Genomic DNA, 25433 nt, shown 5'->3' on the forward strand with positions numbered 1-25433 from the left:
AGCCCATTTCGGAGAGTCTGTGCGGTCCCCCCCCCCTCCTCTTGCCAGCCACAGTGGAGGGTCCTCGTTAAACCACATGAAACAAATGAGGCTCGTTATTGGCATCGGATGCGATCGGGGAACGTGGGGACCCGCGTTTTCACTGGGCCTGTGCATGGAAAACTCTCGAGCTCGCTGGCGCACACATGTAAGAATCCTTCTACCTGAGCAGTCTTGGCTTCCTTCGCACCCTGAGTGTTTGATGTGGCCTGGCAGCATGCCCCATCTTAAAGCCTGCTAATACGTATGCAACTGGAAAACACACAACCAGCCAGGTAGCCTCTAAATAGCCCCAATAATTGGAGGCCATAAAACACTGCTGGAGTCTGGAAGTGCAAATCAGCTAAAGCGCCAGAACTGTAGCTACCACTCGAAAAACAAAGAAAAAAACGTCCAACACAGGTGGACGTCCATTAGGTGTTTAGCAGCATAACAAATTACCAAACACTCCGACCTGCTTCTGCTCTTCCTCAGGCTATCGGATGGAATGTGGCTCTAATGTAAACACAGCAGCAAAATTTACGAGCAGACAAGTATTGTTCCAATGCAATCAGGTTCCAATAAAAAAAGAAAGAAGGTTGGAGTACGACAGACAGATCGGGCACGCCTAGCCATTTACTCTTCCAACAAGCGAGGAAGCGATAGATCACCCCTCCAGGGTTTGGAGCGCTACGTGGGTTTGAGAGAAAGGCAACGTTTTTATGTGTGTCAGCTTCAGGTTGACGTGGAAAGATTGAGAGTGTCTTTCAATCACCTGTGCCAGGCTAGCTCAAGTAGCTACCGTCAGGGGCAAGGAGGGGGTGGAACAAACATTGACTGCCAGCAACATCCCAAGACAAGATTTTTGTCACAAAGGACTATCAGCAAAACATTCAACACTCCAAAAGTGACAAATGAAGTCACATTCACCTCGTTTTACACGGATCGGTACATGCTAAAAGATAACTTTTACTTGCTCATGAAGGTTTCCATTTGCAAAAAAACCCATGCACTATTTTTAGTACCTGTTCATCCAGGGTTCCAAGGAAGCGCATTCTCCATTCTTGTTGTTTGTAAGCACATCTCGTTCCAAATGATGCTTTCTAAGCTGTGTGAGGTTTGGCATTTCCCCAAGAAAATCACCAGCCTCATCCCGGGCAACCAGAACCGAGCAAAGCTGCATTTTTGATCTGGATTTCACGGACAAAGTCATGCAGTTTCTGTTCAAACCTGTTGTTGTGAGGATATTGCACAAATATAATTTTGAACACATCCTTCTACACTTCAGTACCTGATAGGCGATCATGCTGATGATGGATGAGGCTGGCCGCCGACAGACCATTGGATGAAAAAGCACAATCCCTGTCTGTCTTTGGGTGACAATGGCGGCAGGGTCAAGTTGGCTCAGCTAATTACGTCTATTGTAACTTTGATTGCGAGGTTACAAGTCATCTCGTTTGCTGCAGGGGGATGTGGTGTTAACTTATGAAGCCTTTTGTCATAAGCAAGAGGCTTTTCAAGCCCTTTAAGCTTGAAAGCTATCACGTTTAAGGAATACTGTATGTATGTTCAGCTGCCCTGCAAAGGCAAACAGACAAGCAGAAGTGGTTTTGGAAACTGCTGAAATTAACCGGCAGACAAAAGTTAAGCATGAGCATGAGTATTCTGCAAGTGGGGAATCTAGAATTTTTGACATTTGTTGAAATTTTGGGCAGGTGCAAGTAAGGGTCAACTCCCAAGAATTTAGTAATGGACATTTCCTGTCAACTCATAGATATTAGTCATGAATAGATCCATGATGGTAAATAATTACAAGTTATTCTATTATTATTATTGTATGTACTAATTGAGGAAGCACTTTGCAAAAGAAAAACATAAATTACTGATACAAGCTGACTCATATGCAGGAGGTCTGCAGTTCGTGTCTCAGGCTAAAATTACTTTTTTAATTCGCAAATTTACTATCTTAATATTGCTTTTAAAAATAAAAATAAAATAGTTTCCAAGCATTTGGTCAATTTTTTTTAACTTTTTCTCTGAATATTATGGCTGTTTTTTTCTCATAATAGTTTTAAAAAAAAAGTGTTTTCTCTAGAAAATGTGTATAAAAATAGTTTTAAAATTTTATAGCTACAACACGTGAAATGCTGGTATTTTTTGCCCCAAATTACAACTATCAAAGAAATATCAGGATTTGCTTCTATATATGAGGACTTTTCTGCTTTTCGTTGAAATATGAGTAATTTTTTTGACATTATGACCTATTTTTTTTTTTTTAGAAAAAAGAACCAAGAACTCAAAATTCTGCATTAATTTGGAGGGATTTTTTTTTATTTTGTTTTTTTAATATTGGACCATTTTTAACATTTTTATTCAGTAGTCTTTATAGAATCAAAAAGAACTCAAAACATTAAGCAAAAACGCTACAAATGTAGCATAAATTCACGTTGTAGGGGATGCAAGAATATTTATTGGCCCCAAAACTGTCACGATATTTTACTGTACTGTATGTTTTTTCAATGCCTCTGAAATCAGGAAAAATAAGTCACATCCTCATTGTTTCACTTTTTGTGCTTAAATCTATACTTTTGTTATTATTGTTGCTATTATAATTTGTCAATTTTCTGTTCTGCTTTTCTAATAAATAATTTTCCCCTGTATCTGAAATAAAGAACTGCAAGACCAGCCTGGTTTACACTGAGCCTTCTATTCCAATTATAATCACTTTACAAGCCCAAACCAAATGAAAATGCTCCATATAAACACCTCACCGGAATAGCCAAGACCTTCTAATCTGAATGGAATTTCATTCGGTTTCACAAGGGTGGAATATTGCTTTTGCCAAACCGATGAGTACATTTTCACGACGTGTACTGTGTACTAAAGCTGTCCGCCAGTGGTTCGTCTTGACGTAAATGCGCAGTTCCGTCATCATGTCAGCACGGCCCAAGCATGGCGGTATGTGACGGAAAACTTATTTTGAACAACTTTTCTAGTTGTTTTTAATCAAGTGATGTTTTTTTAAATAAATGTATAAAACCAATCCCAATTTCTGTACTAAATAGATGACTGACTTCCATTGTCCATCTGTCAATCAAATATACGTTGACCGCTGTGGTCAACTATTGGCTGAATAATGGGTGCCACTGATGTTCTGCTAAATAAACAGTGACAGTTGCCATGTGTGTTGATTGGGGACGAAGACACACTACAACTCGGACCGAAGCGCTGATGTTTTAAACGACATTGCCGCAGTGGAGCGACTTGTTTAGCTCTCTTGACTCTTCAGCTCGCTGGCTAGTCGCTAGCTGGTGAGCTCATATAACAAACGGTTTACTTTCCCTGAAGTGTCTGTCTTTTCTGAATCTAGGCATTGCACATTGAGAAAAACTGCATTGTATTCAAGTATTGGATGGAGTCAACAGAGTTTCCCAGCGATCCACGAGCACACTAATGGCTAATGACAGTGCCGTCAAACTCTGTGGACTCACTGTATGATAGGCACACTGGCTCATCACAACAGTAACAATTTACAGACTCTGGAAAAACTCTCATTTCCATTTCATTTAGCAAACGTTAAGTCGATATAGTAATTATCCTGACAGGCCATTTGAGTGGACTGTTCCATTGAACAACATTAATGTGGATTTGGGTATCAAAACGATTACAAAATAATTTCTTATACAACACAAGCTTTGATATGAACAAAAACCCCCCCACTTAAATACAAATATAAAAACAAATCTCCAGTAATTTTCAAACGGATCCTATCCTGTGTAATTAGGTCCCATGCCAAAAATTAAGGCTTTGATGACCTTTACCTGTCACTATGTTGACAGATGAAATGTCAGACGGTAAAGGTTAGCAATAGTGATGATTGGAAGTGTAGGACCCAAGATGACATTTGACTGGGCAAACAAAGCGGAGGCCACAAGTACACAGACAAAGTCCACGACTAACACGACCATTACTTTTTTGGGGGGAGTTATTTACAGTACAGGATGAACCCACTCTGGAAATGTCAAGTAGGGGCAGACACATTTCTTTAGCACTGCCTACTGTTGCGCAAACGCTTTTATTATTCGCTGTGAGCGACCGCTCGAATGTGTGAGTAAGGTCTTTGTTTCGCGCTGCTAAGGTAAATCGTGTCATTAAAGGGCCTCTGCAATTAAAATGCTGTCAACTGCCAACAATTTGTTTGTAGGAGCAGCCAAGCTCGAGCCCCGAGGCTTAACAATGCACTATAATGCTGTGTTTGTGTGTGTGCGGGGGTTGACGAACACATGCGTACCTGCCTGCCCGGATGAGTCGGTGTGTTTGTGTAACCTTTGTGTAATGGCTCACTGAAAGTTGCTCAAAACACCTGTTTGCGGTCGAACAGGTATTAAAAGGATTTTTTTTTTTTTGGTCTTCTAACACAAGACGATGGTGTGAAGAAAAAGCCGCGCTACCAGTAGTGGAACATCCTTCAAGGTGCGAAACTCCCCCCCCCCCCCCCCCCCCCCTCCGCTGCCAACTTGAAAGCAGTTCATGAAAAAATCACACTCTTTTGTCAACATTATAATTGTGGTGGCAGCGGTGACGTGAAAAAAAAATTCCGAATGTGTAATTATGTCATTAGAAAATTCTGACAACAAATGGCAATCAAAAGAATGCCATTTGTGTTTTGCAGTTCAACTAAAAATTACCTCAATTTTCTCATTGTTGACACAGGGATTTTCTTTTGCTTTTTGATGTTCCCGCCAAAAAAAAAGGAAGAAAAAAAGGTAAATTCTTCATGAAGCAGAATGTGGCCGTCGAGCTGACAGCTAGAAAAATAAACACCAATACAGCTTTGCACAATCTTTACACTTATGTTGGAGAAAATATTTTTTGTCTTTGACATTTTGAGTTCCAACAGAACAGTTCCCTCGACCCAGAATGAAAATAGCTGAGTTTGTCAACGTTTTTTTTAGTACTGCATCTCACTAGAAGGTGACAGATGTTTACATTCATCTTAGCAAATCAACAAGGCTCTTGTAGCACAAGAAGTATCAACAAACATATCCATGTAACCCTTTTGAGAGAGAAGGTAAAAACAAACAACTGAAAGAAATAATGTGGTTTCACAAGTGTGCACATCCTCTGTGGATGTGGCCGCGTTCAGAATTAACCAATGACATTGGAATTTATGTTAAATGGGAGTCAGGCCAAACCTGCCACCGTGTAAATTTTTTCCGATTAACCCCAAATAAAGTTCAGCTGTTTAAGTAGGGTGGTTTGACCTTTACCCGCTTGCCGCTGGAGGCAAGAGTACCCTCCCAAAACAGTATGCCCTTTTGCGTCCATCACTGTGCCTTGACCAAATTCTCTGCCTTTACCACTGATTCCAGGTCAGCTGTGTGGTTGTTAGCAAGGCGATAAACTCTTCCTTTGCCTTTGCGGACGCCCAGATGGCGACTGATCCAAAAACTAGCTCCAAAACTTCGCTGCCACGGCCGCAGTTTAACCCGCCTACGCCAGTCGCAGAGCCTTGGTGACGGTCAAGGTCGCAGACGCTCACTTGAGAGGTGGAATACGAGACTTGGAGGAATTAGATCCGGGCTGAGTGGCCCTCATGTGGCTAAGCTTGGTAAGTAGCAAGACTAATGAGCTAAGGCACGGTGCTTTGGCATTTCACACACACACACAAACACACACATCCACGCGTTAACATGTATCCACTCGCATGTGCTCGTTAGCCAGCGTGCAACATGGGAGGTAATCACACAGGGAAGGAAGGACTCCAAGGGGCTACAGATGGTGTGCCCTGGGCCTGGTGACTGAAGCTCAGAATGAGCTCTGTTTGGATACAGTGTGGTGCTGATGAGCGAGGCGGAAGACAAAGAACGGCGGAAGGAGGGCAAACGGCACTGTAAAAAAAAAAAAAGAAGAGGAGGACCTTTTTTTTCCATTGAAGGGGAGCGAGGGCAAGAGTTCATTTTTGAAGAGAACACCTGGGGTCACATATGACCCAGTGTAATTAAGGGCCCACTGTATGAACACAACGCACCACAGTTACTACTTTTACCCTTAAACCCCAAAGTCTCACAAGCATTGTTTTTTGGTAGTTAAGGCCCACTGGGTCATATGTGACCCATTATCTAAACCGGAAGTAAATTAGTAATTTTTTCCAAATGTGATGTTTTTGTGTTCCTTTGATGCTTATTGATTCATTTAGTTAGTACGTAAAATTTTAAGAGGATTTGGATGTCTCGGGTTCTCTAGGGTTGCAATGGAAAAAAAACAACCGCAAATAGCAAAAATTCGCTAGTTATTGAGACCCATTGTAAACAATAAAGTAGTTGCATTGAATTAAAAAAAATGCAGTCAGTTTTTTTCCACCACCCCAAAAATCTTGAATAAGAGAGGAGATACCACTAATTGGTGTTTTCCATGAAAAAAGTGGTTTGCCCCCCCCCAAAAAAAAATGAAAAAAGGGAGTAAAAATGTATAATAATAATAACAATTATTATTATAATTAATAAAAACTAAAAGGTGAATCCGCGGGTGTCAGACTGAATACGTGAGCGGCACAAAATTGCCCAAGAATAATACATTTATTATAAATTGGTATCATATGTCAAATTACATCGTTGAAATTTGGTACGAACTGGAAAGAAAGTTTAATTTTGAAGGACTCTTGGAAATTAAAAAAAAAAATACTGAAAAATTGTACTTCTTGTGTTTTAGGGCATTGGTTCTTGAGACTTTGCGGTGACTCTGCTTATACACTAAATACCTACCAAATTTATTTGTTGATGAAAAAATTAAAGTACCATTCCAGAAGGCGGTTCGAGAAGTGATTTCCTAAAAAACTGAATCGATATTTCGCATTACAAGTAATGGAAAAATAGTTAATGCGTTCCAAGCCTAAAAAATATTCCTTTTTATAGCATTTTTTTAGCTTTTCCTAATAATAAACTGCATAGTGGAAATACACGTATTCACAACAATGCGCGTTGTCGGTCAGATGGCCAGGCCGCGAGGCCGCGCGCGTTATTTTATTTCTGGGTTTTGTCGGGGACATTTGAGTATCAATTTTCGTTCGAAAACAGAAGCAAAAAAATCTCTATATTTTCATTCAAAAACCAATTTGTTCGAGAACGGGGACGTTCGAGAACCGAGTATTCACTGTAGTTATAAATTGTTTAAATTTGGGAGCAATCAGCCCAGATTTGTAATAAACGTGGACAGTACTTTTGAAGGACCACTGGAAACGTCTTGCTTCAAACCAGTTTGTTTGGTGTGTTTTAGGACATGGGTTTCTAAGAATTCAATGTGTATGAGAGAAAATGTCATGTTTCCATGCAACATTTTTTTCAAAACCACTACCATTTGTTTCCCCAGGATGCAGTTAGTCTTTAAAAACCACTAAGAAGGCCAAATTGATGTGATCTTGACAAAATGTGTTTTTTTTTTTTTTAGACGGCACAGCGATTGCATGTTTAGCTGCTAAACATTAGCACATCTGCTTCAAAGTTCTGAGGTTGGGGTTCGAATCTAGGCTTTGGAAGACCTGTATCCAGCTCTCATGTTCTCTGTCTGACTTGGTTGGTTTTCCCAGGACATTCTGGTTTCTTCCTACATCCCAAAAACATGGATGATTGGTTGAATGAAGACTCTAAATTTTCCGAAGTTGTGAGTGTGATTGTTCGTTTAAATATGCACTGGTGGCAACAGCTCAGGGTGTACCCCGCCTCTCGGCCAAAATCAACAGTGATATGCCCTATCTCACTGACGACGCTAATATCTATAAACGGTATAGAGGTTGGATGTGTTCTTTAGATTCTTTGGGTTAATTCATGTTGATCAGTGAAACTGCCTTTCGGGGAAGATTTCCAAAATTCAGAATTTTTAGTGTACATTTTCACTAGCATGCTAAATATGGTGCTTTTTTGTGTGTGGGAAAGCTTACAAAAGGGCACTTCATTTGGCCTCAGAATAGAATCAGAGCAAGTTCAAGAGGGACTGAATATGAAATAAAATAAAAGGGTCTAAATCTGCCGGTGGCAGCATTGCAGGAAAAAAAAAAGAAAAGGAAAAAAAACACTTTGGCAGGAGACAGGGAGGGGTGAGGACAACAAGCTGTGAATACAGGAAGAGACAGAAAATCATTGAGAAGCTTGCCTTTTTAAATCTTTGATGAGAGAGACTGAGGTAGGGGGGGCGACGGCACCTCTGGTAAAATCGGAGCATCAAGAGTGTGTTTGTGTGTCCCAGTCGATAAACAGGTCTTGGACTGGGCCCAGGTCTCTGCATTTGTTTCCCCCTGTAATCAGTTCCTGTCCTCATGCCTTTACATAGCATGTCCTTTAAGCAGAACCACTCATTATAAAGCTAACTTGCAGTGCGTTTTGACGATGGTGCGTTTGAGTGCAGTGCATCTTATACATTTAACAGTGCAATAGCAATATAATTTTCTTTGAAGCTGCGGATGTAACTCAAGATCCTTCACATTGCTGTTGAAACCAGTGCTGTGAAAGACAGAGCGACTATTCCAGCAAACATCGTGACGTTTATGTTATTCCACAGCATACACTGCTTTGTAGGACCTTGAAAAGCACATGTGCATACACACACACACGCAAACACGCACACACACATACATTGAAGTCAGAAGTTTATATACACTGCAAAAAATATTTCATTTGTTGTCTCACTGTCTGAAATCAAATCAGACTAAACCTCTCCTGTTTAAGGTCAGTAAGGATCACCAAAATCATTTGATTTTGTTAAATGCCAGAATAGTTTATGGCCATGCTACCTTGATAACGCCCGATCCTGTCAGCTCTCGGAAGCTAAGCGGGTTTGGCCCTGGTTAGTACTTGGATGGCAGACCGCCTGGCAATACCAGGTGCTGTAAGCTGCTCTCCCCGGCTAAAATGCAGAGGGGTTGCGTCAGGAAGGGCATCCGGCGTAAAAGCGTGCATCTAAGATTACATGCTGTGGCGATCCCTAACCGGACAAGCCGAAAGGAAAAGAAGAATTTAAATGCCAGAATAATGAGAGAGAATTTCATGTCATTTTCTTCAAGGTCAAAAGTTTCCAGACATTTTCCTAGTATCGAGGAGCATTTCCTTTGAACTGTATGACTTGGGTCAAATGTTTTGGGTAAGCTTCCAGAAGCTTCTGACAGTACTCTGGTGGAATTCTGGCCCATTCCTCTGAACAGAACTGATGTAATTGAGTCAGGTTTGTCAGCTGCCTTGCTCGCACAAGCCTTTTCACATCTGCCCACATTTTTGATGGGATTAAGAGCACTGCTTTGTGATGGCCACTCCAAGACATTGACTTTGTTATCCGAAAGCCACTTTTTAACCATTTTGGCAGTATGCTTAGTCATTGTCCATTTGGAAAAGCCATTTGCGCCCATGTTTTAAATTCCTGTCTGATGTCTTGAGATTTATCTCCATGTAATGTTCTTTCATCATGAGGGATCTATTTTCTGAAGAGCTCCAGTTCCTGTTGGAGCAAAACAGCCCAACAATATGATGCTGCCATGCTTCACACTTGGTACGGTGTTCTCAGGTCTACAACCTTCCCCCTTTTTCCTCGAGATGTAACGTTGGTAATGGCTTGATTTTCGTTGAGTGGCCTTTCAGCCCATGTCAGTGCAGGGCTTGTTTCACTGTAAATAATGACACTTTCTTACCAGCTTCTTCACAAGACTCAAGTTTGGTTCAGGGGTTTATTCACACATTTCAGACCAAAACACGTTCATCTCCAGGACACAGATCGTGATTCCTTCCTGACCTGTGAGATTCCCAGATGAATTTGCCACCTTCAAGCATCTGGAAAAGCTACCCAAGGATGTGGAGCACCATGATTTTTTCCATGATTTATGGTTGATTTCTTTTAATTTTCCCATGACTTCAAAAAGGAAGCAAATTGTTTGAGGTGTGGCCTTGAATACAGCCCCAGGTGTGCCGTCAATTAACTCACTTGTTGTCAGTTAACCTATCAGGAGCTTCCATAGCCATGACCTCATCATGTGGGCTTCCCCATTTTCTATTTGTGTTTGTGAACTTTTGACCTAGAAGAAAATAATATAACATTCTTGAAGAAATTCTCTAATTACTGTTGTATTTAACAACATTTAATAATTTTGTCAATCCTGGCTGACCTGAAACAGGAGAATTTTAGTCTGATTTGACTTCTGACAGGCAAAAAATGTGATGTATGTTTTTGTACAGTGTATGTAATCTTCTGTCTTAAAGATATACAAACCCACACATACACATGCACACGCATATTTGAGGTTTTCCCCTTCATTGTTTCAACGTCACACCTGTTCTCGTTTTTGTGAAACATGAAACGCTGCTGACAACTGTTAGGCGGTTGTTTTAATTAAAATACAAGACATGTTACAACAACGTTCCTTTACATCACCACCAAAACTTCTTTCTCATGAATGTCACCATTGTGCCAATTATCTCCTCAGGGTAACGCGCATATAGTTACGAAACAAGTTGAGCGGCGTAGTTGCGCTCATCTCATCTGGCACCTGCAATACCGCTCAACTTGGCCGTTCATTTGTGATTTGTGTTTGTGTGTATCATCTGCCAGAGGCCCTTTTGAAGACGAGTGTTTAACGATCCAGTATGGAGATGCTGCTGACTCGTAGAATGTTAAGCACGTTCACAATTGTCTCAGAGTTGTCTCGGCATGTGTGTGTATGTGGGAGGTACACACTTGGCTACCCACGGAACTCTACAGAAATAGGGGCCTTTGGATTACACGTTCAGTGGGAAACTGGCTAAATTTAGTGTTTCCAAAGATTAAGGAATTTGGGGCAGTGCTGATAATTTCTGATTAGATGAACTTTGACTGCACGTATCCCCACGTAACATGACCCTTTAGAAGAGAAATGTGGGTTTCGAACATTGGAACCAGGTCTTAATTTAGAGCAGGGGTCGGGAACCTTTTAGGCTGAGAGAGCCATAAACGGTAAATATTTTAAAATGTAATTCTGATGGACACACTGAGCACTGCTGTATTCAGTATGTCGTTATGAGGGCTCTGGGAGCCATATGCAACCACCAAAAGTGCCAGGTGTGGCTTGCATGCCATAGGTTCCTGACCCCTGATTTAGAGAGAGAGAGAGAGAGAGGAGAGAGAGAGAGAGAGAGAGAGAGAGAGAGAGAGAGAGAGAGAGAGAGAGAACATACACTATATACAGTGCCATGAAAATATATTGTCCCGGTTATCAAATTATAGTTTGGCATAGTTTCACCACTTTGTTTAAATTCATCAAACAAATGTAAATAGACAAATACTAACACAAGTGAACTTCAAATGCTGTTTTAAATGGTGATTGCATTTATTAAGGTAAAAAAATATATTTTAAACTATTTATTGTTACCCAGCACTGTCTGTAAAAATATTGACCTCGCGGCAATAGCTGAAATCAAGCAGTTTCTAAAACTGGCATTGTCACATCTCTGTGATATTTGTGATGTGATATAGATATTTTGGGCCACTCTTCCTTGAAGAATGTGATTTTAGCAAAAACGGAGGGCTTTTGAGCATGAGCAGCTGTTTTAAGGTGGTGCCACTGCCTTTTAATCGGATTCAAATCCAGACTTTGGCTAGGCCACTCCAAAACCTTCATTTAGTTTTTTTTTTTAAGCCATTTAAAGCCAATGCAAAGAAGAGCTGAATTGACATCTTGTTGGATGCACAGATTAGTGTTAGTCAACAGCATTAGTTTCTGATAAACTGGAGAAGAGTTTTTCAATGAGGTGGAAGTTTTTGAGTTTGTTCATGTGTCCTTGCCCAACATTCATCTCGTGCAGCATATGAACTGCTGGATTTTCCAATTAAAATGTTTTTTCCTGACACTCTGGGCTCTGTTTCCGCAAGTAGAAGCAAGCAGCCGCTCACAGCATACACTTGGTAGCGAGATGAAGCTGCCCCAAGTAGTCAAGTCACTGAAAGGCAGAATCATCATTGGCCCAGCAGCAGTATGTGAGGTTTGATGAGGGCCGGCTCACTTGCGTGAGAAAAAAAAAAAACACAAAAAAACAGGCTGATTCAAGCAAGGTGTGTAACGTGAACTATGATTCTATATTATTAGTTTGGTGAAAGCATGTCACTGACATGTTATTAACACACCTGGGAACTGTTTTAAATTGTGACATTACGTTTCCTTTAAAGTAGAGTTCAGATTGACACCTTAAGTACCTGACTTTGCAAGTTTGCAGGGTTGCAATCCTTTATGTAGCCCCAGGTGGAGACGGCAGAGCCGGTTCTCGTGTCCTTGAGAGCCTCACAGTGCCCCCTAATGGTTCCTGAGTGATTCCTTTTTCATTTTTTCATTTTTTTTTTGTTGGAGGGATTGGGGGTCAAAGACAGGCTGCACACTAAAGGTGAAAAAGGCCAATACTAAGCCGAGCTGCTAACTTGCGCTTTTTATGCAGTGGACAAATCAATAGCGGTGTCTGACAGGTGAGTGGAGTGTGCTAGAGGGGGAGCTGGAGGGGACCCCGCCTGGGCACGTTGCCCCTCGAGCAGCTCCTGAGGGGGCTCAGGGGTCCATGTGGGACCTTTCTGCCTGTCTCCTCACTCTGCATCTGTTCTGCATGGATGAGCCTACATAGATGGTGTGCATCCACACATAGGATGACGCCTAAACAAAGGATGGTCTCAAATGTTACACTGAGGTGTTTGGAGCTCCATAAAAGCAAATCGTGTACACTCTGAGTGTCCCTTGACGCCTGAGAGCACATGCATCCAAGTATGGACAAGACTCCCCTCGTGGTTGTGGTCTTTCACACAAGAACGGGGGAGGAGACCACAAGAGACAACTCCGACTAGGAGAACTTACCCCAAAACTGCCGGCATTGAGTGAGGACACTAAAAAGTCCAAAAACATTCTGCCCCCTCTCTTTCAATCCCAGAGAACATCACATGACAAGAAGTGGAGGAGGCGGCAAAACACAAGCCCACTGCACCGTGTGCACTTGTCTGGCAGCTGCCTGCGCTGACATTTGAGGCCGTGGGGACCGTGTTGAGAGAGCAGATGCTCGCTGATGTACAGACACAAGCAAGTACATGGCAAGTACACAAGCGGCTCAAGCAGAAGGAAATCTGTGCAAACGCATGACAGAAAACAAGAGAACAGGAGGTGGAAGAAAAAGAAGAATGGTTCAAGTGCTGGTCAAGAATCAGTTCAATGGCACAAGGCAAAATGAAAGCATACAGTATTTCAGAATATAATTCTGCAAAATGTCCTGATGATAAATAATGATGTGGGCTAACCATAAATCCATGTGGATATTTATTTAGTTTTTATATCTTTTCTTCATCGTCTTCACGTGTGTGCTGAAGCTGACTTTGGGCAACACTTTTGGTTGTCAACCAACAACAGAGTGGCATAGGAAAATGAGCACAGTCACACCATGGGTTATTTTGTTTCTGTGGTTTCCAATGTGAAAAAATACTTTTAATGGAATCCAAATCTGCGACCTGCAATTGATTGTGTTTGACCTTTAAGGTCAGTGTAGCACAAAATATTTTTGTCCATAAGACTACCCATTTGTAGTCTACCAAGTGCGGTTTACGGCAGAAAATGGACCGGCAGTTAGCTTTGTTGCACATTCTAATGCTCTGAATCCTTAAAAAGAGTTTGTGAGTAGAGATAATATATATTTTTATTTCATTATAATTTCAGTAACCATCAACAAACTATATAAATGTGTTTTGCTTTAACTTTAGGGAAGTCCAACTTCCACGCCTTTCGTGTTGCGCAATACACACACAGAAATGGATCACACATATGTAGGCCTCCAAGGAGCGATTGAGAGCATGCAAAAAGTACTACTTGACTTGAGCTGGGGTGGTGGGGATGGTGCCATCTTCAAGCGACCTTTTACATTCAAACCTATGAACAATTTAAATATAATGTGCATGATTTTCCAAACTGCACACAGGAAGGCCAGAGTCTAGATCCAGCTTCCCTTGGGACCTCTCAATTTAGAGGTAAATGGGATGTTCTATACCACTTCAGACAGGTACCAGTACGATTATCCAAGTAAGTACTAAAAGATTCCATGTACCGACACCAATAGTACTTTTGATGCATAGAATTTAAATTAAAACACTGATGAATAACCGTAAACAAGTACCTTTCTTTCTTTCTAAGATCATGATGATTTGCTGACGTGTCTAATCACAACAATATATATAATTTTTTTTTACCTTATGTATTAGTAGCTTGTATCGGGGGCCTTTGTGAATACCCGACACCTAGAAATAAATATCATCCCAATACAGATGCCTGGTATAGGTAGGAAAAAAAAAGCTGCAAAGAGGAGGACCAGAGTGGAGATTCAAACCCAGATCATCATATATGTGAGGCGGATGTGCGAATCACTAGGTACAAAAGTGCTGCCACTTGTACGCACACTGAGAGGGAAATAAGCCATGAATCCGTTATGGGAAGTTAACAAGAACAAAGTGCAGAGTGAAATCAGCATCGTGGTTCATCTCCGGCTGAGAGGAACTGGTTTATCCCACGGAGGTCCGCAGGCGGCATTATGGAAATGACTGGCTGGCAGCTTCTTTGGCTGCCTGTAAACAGGATCTTGGTAAGGCATATAGCCCCCGGTGGGGCTCTCGGAGGGAAGCTGGCATGGCGGTGGTTGCCGAATCCCTCCGATGGTCCCTCCTTCTAAGACGCCCCTTCCTTTGCAGCAACCTGCCCAAACTGCGATATTGAGTAATTTATGAAGCGAGGCGGGGGCGAGTGCGGAAATGGTATCTGCACATCCTGACACCGAGTACAAGACATGTTCCACATGTATTGCCATGGAACTACAAAGAGCCCTTTTGTTTTGACGAAGAACAAGAAACTTTTTTTTTTAAGTGGGTGAGGCAGTAAGTGCCTCTTGCATCACTTTTTGAGTCACTAAGAATTAATGTGATCGAAAAAGCAACGTCTCTATGAATGAACACCACGTTATCCAAGGTGACATATTTGTAACTTAGGTTGGTTTTTAATAATTCTCTCTTTCGCTGTGAAGCAATGGATCCATATTATTTCCATTCGTCCATTTTCGATAGCGCTCTCTCATTCGGGTCGTGGGTGGACTAGAGCCTCTTCCCAACGCCAATGAGTGAGCAGAAGGATTACCATTCGACTGCTTTTCCAATCGCAGGGCACAAATTGAGAAATAGCCATTCCTACTTACACCTATGGACACGTTAGTGTCTTCAATAAAACTATCAACTATCATGTTTTAGAATGTGGGAGGAAGCCGCAGTACATACAGAAACCCCCCGGAACACAGGGAGAACATTGAAACGGCACATGGGTGGCCCTTTGCTTAAATTTGAACCCAGAACCTGTACAATATGAGACAGACTTGCTAACCACGTTAAGAACGTACCGACTTACCATGTGCTTTTCAAAGTGGATGTGCCTCAAATGAACTTTAGCTCCAAAAAGATATTTTCTTTTACATGAAAAGGAACAGCAACTTGTTTTATATTTCCTGTTTAAAGTGTTATTTTTAGGAAATTTAACTTAGTGTTATGATCATTAAAACGGGAGCATTTTATAAAGCATGAATTTCAAATACTTCACTAAACCATGACTCCTTACAGAAGGGGCATGTTAAATTCATGTCAGTGGCTATTCTCTTCAAGCTATAGTTGAAGAAAATGTGCTTATTTGTAGTTACATAATAATAACACTTTACGATTGTCCTACACTTTTGTGCGTTATTCCTGGTGAAAAATGCAGGGACAAGAAAGCCACCATTTTCGTACAATGACCTGTGCGCAAGGAGCCAGGAGTTAGATTAAAACGACTACATTCCTGGTGCTGCGCTTTGCCCCAAAACGTCCCAGGCCAACATCGCAATCAGCGCTGTGTAAACTGTAACTCGATTTCATTGTCCAATGAAAACTCTTGACACACTCACACATGTTGTTTGCGTTCCGGTCTCGTAAACATGTCACTCGCATTCTGTGATCCTCGCTTCTCTCTCCAGTGCTGACATGCAGTAGCTGGCACAATTAGTGCCCCGCATTATCTTTGGCGTACACAAAAGTGGCGGCGGCGTAATGCGAGTCACTACACAAAAGTAAACAACTTCATCTCGTGTCGAAAATGTGTGCCACTGTGATTGTGCAGGGGGGGGGGGGGGGGGGAAGATGGCCTGTGTGTTGGGTTAAGGGACCGTCTGCTAATTAACAAGAAGCCTCTTCTCCTCCTCGTCAGTTTGCCTTCAAACAAAAAACTTCCTGCGGGACTCCATTGTTTGGAACGAGGCATCATGGGTAGCCTTATTTACAGAGTTTTAATTGCTTGGTGATCTGAGGGTAACACGCCCTGTCGTAATCGCCCCACAATAGAATGGTTGCTCTTCGCTGACAATTGGAATCAAATGCTGCTAAGCGCCACGAGGAGGGAAAAGGAGAATGTCGGAAAGTACAGAAATGGCAAAAAATTTGGCATGGAAAAAAAGTACAGGTACTTGATATTCCTATGGCAGCAACGAAACCTAAATTTGGCAGTAAGCGCTGTACTCTAACATACCCAAACACAGCAGTAAATTCATAATCACAGTCAATATAGTAAAAAGGAAAAAAAAAAAAACTATCAAAAATAGCTGCGCCTTTTGTGACCAAGCTTCTAATTCATTCTATTCATGTAGCAAATCAATTTCCAGGACTCAAATTAACTGAAATGACAGTAATCCATTCGAAACCCCTGGGAAATAAAATATGATTCTTTTCCTCATGCTTGTTTTGTGCAGCTTTCATGGGCAGTATGCATCAGCATGACTGCACGAGAAGAACAATGGCTTCTGGGTCAAGGCAGAGCCACACAAAAAAAAGGCTTGAGGAAAGGAATTTCGGTTGTAGTTTATTTCAGTTTGAATTGAATAAATATATTCTAAAATCAGATGAAGGCTCGTGTTCCATTTTTCAAATTATTTTTGTTGTTTACATACATCAAAACAAACACAAGAAACTAAAATAGGGTTGCTTCACATTTTTTAGTTTCCCGACACCAGAAGGAAAAACAAGTGGTGGAAGATACATGGACACACATCCACAACAAAAACTCATGTACCTTTTTGAAATGTCAGAGAAAGCCGCAGTACCCCAAGAAAACCCACACAAACAGAGGGAGTCTGGGAAACCTAAAACGAGAAAATATTGTCCTATGTTTATATTTGTGTTTAATACTCGACTTGTGCTGCCAGGTGACGGCACCGCTACACTGTACAAATAACTGGAAAATGTGAATACAAAAAAGGTGAATATATTTTGGATGCAAATATTCCGTCTAAGAGAGGAACTAATCCGAGCAGGCAGGAAGCAGCGATGAGGATGAGACTGTTGTCCTAGAAAATGATTGCTCCCCCACTTCAAGATGACAGCCATGGGAAGCCCACTACTCCTGGACCTCTGAAGTGGAACCGCGGAAGAGACGTGCGCCGTAACAGTCACAACACACTCCTTAATACAAACACACACCTAAACACACACATTCATCTGCGAAGAGGAGGTAGGTCACTTAGAGCAAGAGATTAGCGTCTGCGAATGTGCCACTGTCAACTGCTGCTCTCCCTAAATTGAGCGTCCTCTCCCAATCATGGACTTTTATGGTCATTTAAGAACATGAATTCCCAATGTGTAGTTGTTTGTAGTTGGAAAAAAAATAATGCCCAATTTTTATTTCTCTCAGGACCTAAATTAAGAACTTTAAGTATTGTTAAATATCAAAATGATGAAGAGAACTGATCATTTTCCAAACCACACCCTTCAAACATAGACTGACCGATGATAGTGCAGCGCAAAAACAGGTTCAAAACCTTCCCACTGGAGCTCAATGGTAGACTTTTTCCCTATGGGAAGGTATTTTTTTTTCTCTGAAAACAAATTTTAAAAACCTGACAAAGCTGTTAAAGAAGTTTAGAGGAATTGAATGAATTGTTCATCATGATAAAACATAAAAAAGATAAAATGTAAAATAATGGACAGTTGTTGTCAACCAATTATTATGCTAACCAATGTGACACAGTCAGCTGAAGGCAAAATGAGGACAAGTGACATTGAAAATGGGTGGATTGAACTTTTTTGCCGACCTAAACACTTTGGTGCTGTTCAAGTACAAGTGCAGGTACAGTATATCTCTTAAAGTTAAGAGTGCCAAACTTGTGGAGCTCATCGTTATGCCTGCTGATAACACAAATGCTCCTGTACAACAAAGGTTCCATGAAAAATTTAACAACCAATCAGATGGCAATTATTCTCTTTAATCTCCTAGAGGCAGCCAATGGGGATATGCCCTGTGGTGGTGGAGGCGGCCCACAAGGGTTTCAATGCCGTCGGTTAGAGCCCAATCCAAACACTTCTTTTGCATTTTCCTCATTGCAAGAAGAAGTGGAATACTTTGTTAAAAACTACATTCATTATACTGACGAGCGAAACTGCAGCATGCTGGGTATTGATACATCCAAGACAAAAAACTGCGTCTTATTCCATCCTGAACATGGATCCATCTATCCATATTTATCCATCCATCCATCCATAATCTAAGCACTAACCCGCCACACAATCAATCCGTATACCCATCAAGCCATTATCCACACATAGAACTAACCCAGTCTGCTAATTGTCCACCTGGCTGTCATCAACCATCCATCTATTCTATCATAATTCCATCCTCTGACCCATCCACCACTGATCCACCATAATATGCCCACCTATGAACCCACCGATCCATCCATGCAGCCATCTCTTGGTCCATCCAAGCTCCCATCTATCTATCATTATGTTCGTCGATAAACTCCATCAACTCATGCATCGAATGCAATCATCCATTCATAGAAATATCTACACATCAAGCTACACACTCCCCAACTGTCATCCCTACGCAGCTATCCATCCATCCATCCATCCATCCATCCCTCCATCCATCCATCCATCCATCCATCCATCCATCCATCCATCATCCAATCATCTATCCATCCATCCATCCATCATCCAATCATCTATCAAACCAAACTTACAAACCCATGGATCAATACACATCTGCCTCTCTTGTTGATCCCATTCAGGGTCTTGGGACGCAATAAATCTATCCCCACCTAGAGTGGCCAAAAGCTAGACTACACCCTGGCTTAGTCACCAGTCAAGCACAGGTCACATTATAGAGACACTGAATTATTATATTCACACTCAAATTCACCAACTGCATGAAAGTCAGCTATGTGAAACACTGCACTACCAAATGACCAGATCGATCCATTCATTGGGGATACCAATGGAAAGACTAAACTACAGAAAAACCACACCCTTGATCTGTCGCCAGTCCATCACAGGGTCATTGTGAATAGCGCAGTGACACAACAAGTCAGCTATGTAACGCACCACGCTACCAACCAACAAATACGCTTCCATCATTGGCTCATTTCCAGCAGAAAACATGTCTGAATGATGACAAACCACGACGATATTCAAACCCAACAATTTCAAACATCTTGATGACGACGACCATCATTTACAAATGTGTTGCTATTTCAAGCCTGCACTGATAAGGAAGATTTACTTTGTGTCAGTGTTTGATAGACAGGTCTGTCCAATCCATCTGCACAAACACCAACGTTGCCCTCACATTGATCGATAGGCACGTGGAGCAGCTCAAATACCAACGACCGTGTCCTAATCTTATCTTCAGCAGCACATCAGACACGAGCATCATCCCCAATCTATCAACAAGTACACTGGGAAGATCATGCACAAACTCGTTTAATGCAATGACAAATGAATCTGAAACAGTTTTGGCAGTAGGTTGTGGATATGCTGATGAAAACTAAATGGAGTCCGTCATCAAGTCTTTCACAATATGTTTGAGTAATTTTCAATGATTATCAAAGATTAATAACAAAGTGATTCATATCCTGTACAAATATGGTGCAAAAGAAAATGTTCCATATTTTTTTAGATGAAATGAGACAAGTGGCAAAGACAGTTAAGCTATATAATAAGGAGTTGCTGTATTTCTTACTGTTCATTATTATAATATTATGACTTCCTTTTATAGGTTTTGCCATTATGATGAGCTTTTATCTGGATATTTATATAAGTTTATGCTCTGAAGAAAATGTTTTTTTTTAAAAAAAGTTTTTCTATGAATATTACATCTTTACTCCTATATGATTTCATGAAGTATAATGATAAATGGCATTCTATTACAACATTACTCTAACAGGACATCTTATACAAAAGACAAATATTTCTAAATATATTTTCTCGTGGTCTGACATTTTTCTCCATTATATTCCATATACAGACCATTTCCAAATAATGTTTAATATCATGGATAATTTTGATTTCCATAATTCCACTCAAAAACTTAAAAATTAAACTTTCATAGACAATAGATTCAGGGCCCACAATGTATGCAACTTTAAGTATTTGTTATTTTTACACAATTTGGGCTTCCAACTCATAAAACCCAAGAAATTAGGAATTCAACAAAAAAAGTAATCCTATGAAGAAATTAAATTTAGCAGGCGATAAAGTTTTCAAACTGAGTGCCACACACTAATCATCCACTAAAATCAAAGCATCTGCACAGGTTTCCCCAGGTGACATTAAATTGCTTCCGTTTTGTGGAAAAAATAAGATAATTGATACCCTCCATAGGATGGGTCCATAGCTAAAGATGCTGTGTCCCATCATCTTCATCCCAAAGTCTAATGGAAGGACAAATCGTGGCACCAGCAACAGAGAAGGCCGTAGATTTTATCAGCTCATCAAACAGAGAAGACTCAAGAATCTAACAGGGATCCAGAAAGAGTGGAATGAGTCAGGGGTCAAAGCTTCAAAACTCACCACATTCAGACAAGTCCAGGAGATGGGCTAAAGTTGTCGGATTCCTCGGATTAAGGCACTTTTTAACCTGAGCCGATGTAAGAAGCGTCTCAATTGGGGCAAGTTGAAAACAAACTGGACTGTTGGCCAGCGGTCTGAGGTTCTTTTTTCCGATGAAGGTAAACACAGCCTCTCATTCAGGAATCAAGGTCGAAGGGTTTAGAGGAAGACTGTTAAAGTACAGAACCCTAGCTTCTTGAGGTACATTGTGAAATATTCACAGTCAGTCATGAGTTGAGGTGCAATGTCCAGTACAGGTGTTAGTAAACTGCTTCCTTAAATCCAAGTTTACTTGCAACAGTCAACAAGAATATTTCAGAGGACTTGATGATTCCTTCTGCTGGGGATCTGTATGGAGATGCATATTTCGTTGTCTGGCAGGACATGGCCCCTGCCTATACCACCTGAAGAACCAAAACCTAGTTTGATGCACATGCGATTACAGTCCTTGAGTGACCAGCCAACTCGCCGGATCTAAACCCCAATGAGAATCTATGGGGTATTATCAAGAGAAAAATGAGGGGCACTAGACCCACAAACAAAGAACAACTGATAGCAACGGTCAAGTAAATCTGGTCTTAAATTACTCCCAGGCAATACAATAGGCTGACTGCCCTAATACCACGGCACAGTGATTAAAGTGAAGAGGTTCCCAACAAAAATGAACATATCATTATGAAAGTATGCCATTTTGACTGATTTAATGTGACACAAATTATTTTTTTTCCTCTCTACAAAAACAGAGAAGTACATGGGGATTCATTTTTTATAATTCTTGATTTTGTGGGTTTTATGAGCTGGAAGCCCACATGACTATATGTACAAATAAACAAGTAATTAATTGAAATACTATAAATTGTGGGCCCAGGATATATACTCCATAAAAGTTTAACTTTTTGAATGGAATTATGGAAATAAATGAACTTTTCCATAAATCTCATGATATTGCAGTTTTGACAATATTTTCTTTCCAGCAAATGCCTTAAAAATCAAAATAAGAAGAATCACTCAAAATATGTAACCTGACAATAATGTTATTAGAAATCCTTGACAAATGTATCAAAAAGTTATATATTTAGAATGAGGCGAGTTTCTTCAAATGATCATGTATCTTTCGGCCTTTTGCTGCTTCTGTGTCATTCCAGTCAGAAGACAACTACCGGTAGTCAACAAATGTATTTACCAAATCAAAACCTGCCCTGGGCATGAAAAATTTTGCAGTTAATTTATTAACTTCCTGATTGACAGACAGATGTGTTTGTTGGATCAATGGCGGGACAGCAGAAGCAGAAGCAGTTTGACAGGCTCCTTAGACGCATGGCTGAGTGCGTAACGAGGAACACTGCCGGTGAATGAATGCTCCCACACAAAGACGAGGCTAATAAGTGTGGGATCGTGGGGAAATGATAACCCGCACAAAAACATCAGGAGTGCCAAATGCTGCTACACATGCTACACACGTTCCCTTTATTGCTACACATGTGCTCGCTGACGTTACACATATATATGCACACAGACACATTCTCGTACGGATACTTGGACAGAAATGCCACTAAGGGACTCAATTGTCCTGATTTTCCTTGTCAGCTGCTGGGCAGGCACTGCTTTAAAGAGACATCAATCTGTGATGTCAGCACTTACCTAATGAACCTTCTCAGATCGATGGAACCACTGGTCTGCTACGCGCCCCGACTGCACTGCTTGCCTCACTTTTATGTTCTCTCTCACGCTATGCTGGAGTGTCCGCACCAAAGCAGGTCAAAAAAAGGCACAGATGAACAATCACAGTTCCAATTCCTCGTGGGAAACTTGGGTGACAATATTTGACCGGGGTGGGTGAGGGTGCGGATGGTGGGAGACGTAAATATTAATACAGTACAGCATACAAATTACAACAGTGATGAACAGGATCTCATGGGCCCAAAGCTCGAATGGAATCCGTGAGTGCACAACCATGTTTGTCCCACGCATGACGTTTCGTCCAAATGTTACCATTATGGAAATACTTTATTACCGTATTTTGGCCACAAGCAATAATCAAATTAAAAATGTACTGACAACCATCTGTCAGAAATTGGTAGAAAATGATTATTATAACCCCTAGAAAATTAAAATGGCTGCTTCATAACTAAATATTACAGTAGGTTTTGAGTGACTTCTTTGTGGGTTAACCCATGATAGACATGAATACAGTTGAAGTCAGAAGTTTACATACACTGTGCAAAAACATTTTTTGTCTTACTCAAGTCAAATCAAAATTTGAAATTCTCGAAGAAATTCTCTCATTGTTGTGGCGTTGAATAAAATTAAACAATTTTGGTGATCCTGACTCACCTGAAAGAGGAGAGGTTTAGTCTGATTTGACTTCATACACTGAGACAAAAAACTGAAACGTGTTTTTCCACAAGTGTAAGTAAACTTCTGGCTTCAACTGTACCTATGATTGATGTTACAACCAGCCAATGAGTCCACGATATTGGCCTCGGTACAGTCATACTTCGGCTTATCCTGTTCAGAGTCATGGGTGAGCTGCAATGTATCCCAGATGACTTTGGCAGAGAGGCAAAGGACACCCTGGACCAGTTTCCAGTCAATTCCAGGGCACATAAAGAAAAACAACCATTCATGCGTATGGATGATTTAGTCTCATTTTAACCTAATGTGCATGTTTTTGGAATAGGTTCCTGGTGATTGTTTTTCAACTGCAGTAACAAGTTGTTGGTTTATTTATTTATTTATCTGCTAATGTCTCCCATGTCATCACTCACAATGATGGTTGGTTTGACTTCTGAGACCTACTTTCAGAAAACTGGGGTTGAAGTCTACATTGTCCCCTTTTTGGGGGCATTCGACTTTTGAGGTTCCACTGTAGGATGAACAGAAACTGCAAGATATGAAAATATGCCATTGGTTAGTCCCCTTTGAAGCTAAAACGCTACTGGGAAAACTATCTACAATATTTTGGAGCATGTTTATTCAGGAAAACATTTCCAAGGTCACTGGGATTCGACTTGAAAGAGGGTCTGGCCCAAAGACATTAGCATCACCTCTGTACCTGTGTATGGCGGCCACTCTTTCCTCACACAATCACAATCAACGATAAACGGCGGCGGATAAGGCTATAATTTGATTAGTTCCATTTCCTTTGATCAAGCCGTTGCACCCGTGCCATCTTGAATGTGACACCTCGAGATGCAGTCGCCTTCCCTTAATTGACCAGAATAAACATATTATATTCCGATAAGTGTCGCGATTGTAACAAATTGTGCGCCGTGACTGACACAAATCACGACATTAGCCGCGCATCTCTTATCGCTGGGGCCTTTCTGTGCCATTTTTTTTTTTTCAATAAACAATCCCCGTTGACAGCAAGGTGGTAGCGGTGCTGTCGGGAAGCGGGGAAGGTTCAGGGGTTTGAAGGCGGGCGAGGCGAATGGGCCCATGATCCCACGTTTACCCACTTAACCATTCAAAAAGTCATCTCCTTCCATCAGCCCCTCACTCAGCGTTGCACACGCGGGGCTATCACTCACAAATGCTTTCTCCTATATGCAGCAGCCTGGGCGAAATAGTTTGTGTATGCCTGTGTGCATTTTGGTGTGCGCTTGAAACCGGGTGTCTATTGTTGAGGGTACGTGCACGCATTTTGAAGGGCAAGACAGGGAGGACGATATATGGGTGTTGTGCGTTCAAACATCTGCACAAGTGTGGACATTTAAGAGAATATAATTGCAGCAGGATGTGAAAATTAATAGAAATAAGGTTATCAGTTCTGTCGCAAGGCACAGTCTTTGAAAAAGTAGCGAAAAAAATAATCACAGAAAGAAAACGAGATTCAAATTTCAATAGTGGGTGGATCATCACATTGGACCAAGTTGGTAGCATATCTGGCTCACAGTTCAGAGGTTCAGCGTTCGAATCTTCCTGTGTGAAGCTTGTATGTGACATGATCTTCCCGTGTTTGTAAGGCTTTTCTGCGGGTACTGCAGGCAAACTACCACAAACGATGCACGCTAAGTTTATTGCATCCTCCAAATGGTTGTTTTTTATTTTTTACAAATATCATTAAGCGCCCTTGTGTCCCTTTAAACTGCAGTATCTATGAAGTGAAAACAATAACCCATTTTCAATACCCCTTGTCCCCATGAGGGTTGTGGTCAACTGGTGTGGATTCCAGCTGACTGGGGGTGAGAGGCGGGGTACACCATGGACTGGTTGTCAGTCAATCCCAGGGCATATATAGTAAAGACAAACCACCATTCACACTCACATTGAGAACTATAGGGACAATTTAGTCTTCAAGTAACCTAAAGTTCACATTCACGGGAGGAAGGCAGGGAATAACCAATCAAGTTTAGGGATTATATGGAAACATTCCAATGGTGATTAAAACTCAGATCAATTTACTGTGAGGAAGGTGTGCTAACTATTTTTCCCTCGTGTTTTGCAGGTTTTCTTTTGTCAGAAAATGCGAGGCTACAAATCGAGATGCAGTTTCT

At 41.1% G+C, this 25433-nt stretch overlaps 1 protein-coding gene and 1 pseudogene across 2 annotated transcripts in view; one reads left to right on the top strand and one right to left on the bottom strand.

Moving 5' to 3' along the window:
* fto (FTO alpha-ketoglutarate dependent dioxygenase) overlaps positions 1–25433 on the bottom strand; it is a 201923-nt gene that overhangs the window by 12700 nt on the left and 163790 nt on the right. The window lies entirely within an intron of this gene.
* LOC133498721 (5S ribosomal RNA) lies at positions 8787–8905 on the top strand (annotated as a pseudogene).

Source organism: Syngnathoides biaculeatus, chromosome 3 (assembly GCF_019802595.1).
Source record: "Syngnathoides biaculeatus isolate LvHL_M chromosome 3, ASM1980259v1, whole genome shotgun sequence".
In the NCBI taxonomy this organism is placed as follows: domain Eukaryota; kingdom Metazoa; phylum Chordata; class Actinopteri; order Syngnathiformes; family Syngnathidae; genus Syngnathoides; species Syngnathoides biaculeatus.